The sequence below is a fragment of the Pteropus alecto genome, unplaced genomic scaffold, assembly GCF_000325575.1.
Source record: "Pteropus alecto unplaced genomic scaffold, ASM32557v1 scaffold3, whole genome shotgun sequence".
In the NCBI taxonomy this organism is placed as follows: domain Eukaryota; kingdom Metazoa; phylum Chordata; class Mammalia; order Chiroptera; family Pteropodidae; genus Pteropus; species Pteropus alecto.
Genome location: NW_006442484.1, coordinates 29,683,790 through 29,686,936, shown reverse-complemented (window position 1 = coordinate 29,686,936; position 3,147 = coordinate 29,683,790).

Here is a 3,147-nt window from a genome sequence, read left to right as displayed (position 1 = left end):
CTCAGACTGGAATCTATACCATCTACTCCTCACATCTCAAGCCTTTGAACTATACAATCAGTTTTGATGGCTCTTCAGCTCTTAGACAGCAGATCATAGGACTTCTCAGCCTCTATAATCATGTGAGCCAATACCTTATCTCTTTATCAAAATCTATATCTTCTATTGGTTACATGTTATATAACATACATTCTATTGTTTCTGTTACTCTGGAAACCCCTGATTAATATATATATTGATACTGGGAGTGGTTCTAGAGGAATGGAATTTTAAGGATCAGTTTTCTGACTTAGTTTTAGGGTTTCTGAAATTGGCTTTCTAACCTGATTAAATTTAAAGATGCTAATGACTCTGTTTTCAGTAGTAAAGAGAGCACTGATTGATAGTCTGTGGTGTGAACTGTGTATAGAGATACACAAAATATCTGTGGTGGATACTTCTAATCAACCACTTATAAGAAGCAAGGAGCTAGGTGATTATGCATATGATATTTTCAGTTTTTAAAAAACTAACAAATATGATAAAGTTGATTAATTGTTCCTAGTGTCACTGGATAAACTGATGAAAGAAAAGAATGAGCTCTGGGATTCAAATCCCCAGCTCAAGCTCCATATAAATGACCTAAATGCTTCTGTGCGTGCCCTGAAGGAGATCTTTACCTCCTGTAACCTCAGGGCTCTGATCTCTAAAAGCCAAATGCAGAAACTCATTCTGAGACTGGCTGAATTACACACAAATTAAATTCCCAGTTTTGCTGTGTGATTATTGTTAAAGTGAGGTCATCAATTGGGAAAGAATGGGATCTTGTAAAATGGAATGAGAGTGTATAGGAAGACTCTGATAGAGCTAGGACATTGAGCCTCTAAATTCTGATGAGTCTTCTACCCAATCCCAGTAGAAGGGCCTCCCCACTGAAGCAGAAGCAGACTCTCTTCCCTCCTCAGTGCCTAACGGTACCCGCACCTTAAGTTGTAGCTGCCTCCACACCCCTAATGGTATTGGTCTCTCTACTCCCAGTTATAAGGAGATTAACCCTGCATTGCTTAAGGAAATTGCAATGGCCTCCCCTGAGATGATTGCCATGCAAGACAATGCTGATTCGCCTCAGGTCCCACCCCCACAACTCATAACATAAGATGTATGAACTATATCATAGAATTTAAGTATTGTTAATTTTACATCATAGGATTTAAATTTCAGGATATCAAGGAGAAGAGTAAATACCACTCAAGAATTTAACCTCTGCTTTTGGGGAAGCGGTTTGTGCGTTTTGTTTTATGCGAGAATGTTGTATCATATTAGGCAGAGTTGTTACCTTGTTAATATATTCATTTTGAGATTATGGTTTAAAGAGATGTGTATGGGTGCCAATTCGACAAGAGGTAGACTTGTGATGGTCAAATTAACTGGGCCACAAGATGCCCAGATAGTAATTAGATTATTTCTGGGTGCGTCTGTGAGTAAAGAAGATAACTCTCCTCAGTGTGGGTGGGCATCATCTAATCATCCAATCCTTTGAGGTCCTAAATAGAAAAAAAGCACAGAAAGTTTGAATTTGCTCTCTGCCTGACAGTTGGGTTAGGACATGGATCTTCTTTTGCTTTCAGCAATCTTGGTTCTTAGGCCTTCAGACCCAGACAAGAATCTATACCATCAGCTCTTCAGTTCTCAAACTTTGATACTATACCACTGGCATTCGTGGGTCTCCAGCTTGTAGATGGCAGATCATGTGACTTCTCAGCCTCCATAATCATGTGAGCCAATATCTTATAATAAATTTGTTAGTTCTATTTCTCTGACTAGTATATCTTCCAAAAATAGTGATTGTATAATTCTAATATTTATGACTTCTATAAGGAAATGATTAAGTCTAGAATTAAAAATGGTTAACTAAAATTATAACATCAATATAAAAATGTTATTGTTTTTATTTGGGATATTTGGATGTGATATTTTACATTAAACTCAAAAAATTGGGAAAACAAATTTCTAAACTAACTATTTACTAAGGTAAAAACTTTAACAATAAGCTTAAGTTTTTGAAGATTAAAAATTATCTACCAAATATGTCAAATAAGGTAATAGCCTTACTCCTTTAGAATTAATGAAATGTTCCTTAAAGATCCAGACTGCTTTTCAATAATGGCAGGTATTTTTATACAAATGCTAGTGAATAACAAATCGATACAAAAACAAATGATTTAATATATTAACTTAATTATCGATACAAAAACAAATGATTTAATATATCAACTTAATTATCCACTAAATATGCAACAATTATTAAGGTGAACTGAAGTTATTTTTATGTATTATTCCACTTGTATGTAGAGCACACACTGTAGCGTACATTTTTAATTTCTATAGATATAATGCAATGGTTATGATTCTTAAGAAGGATGTGTATATGTATTGTGGGATGTCTATAATGCCTGTATGTTATTCATTATAATACTCAATAAATGACTTATTAAGTACCTTTAATGTGTCAGATCTTGTGCCTAGAATAGAATAATGAGCAAGCTCTAACTCCTCCTCTTAGGAATTCTCAGACTAGTGAGCCTAAAAATAACAAGAATCAAAAGACACAGACTCAAAAATGTGGCCTGAGAAGAGTGAAAGAGAATCATGGAAAAGAAACTATGGGGAAGAGGTATTTTAAATATTTTCCTCTGAATGCAGTATGTAAATATTTTAGTGTACTCTGCCATTCTCTGGATGAGGAGTGTGCGTGTGCATGTGTACAAACAAGTACCCAAAGGCACAACTGGTGGAACAAGGAAATATATGTTCATGAGTAGAAGCTATAGAAGCAAAGGAAAGGAGAACACAACAAAAGGCTAAACTTTACTTCCAACATTCCTTCCTTGAGAGCCACCTGAGAGTCACATTTAGAAATCATAGCTTTTCCATAATGCAGAGTTCATAATGCCCTGGACATGACAGATTCATCTCACAGAGGAACCAATTCATCTCCTGTAGATGGGAGTTTTATTCCACAAAAAGTAATTCAGAAGAAGAAAATAAAAATTATGAGCTAATATTTATTGAAAACCAAAGAGAATAGAGAGACACTTATTATAGCACACATTGAGAGACACATTTGAGAACAGTTGTACCAGATGTCAATTTGCAGTGTGCTCTAGG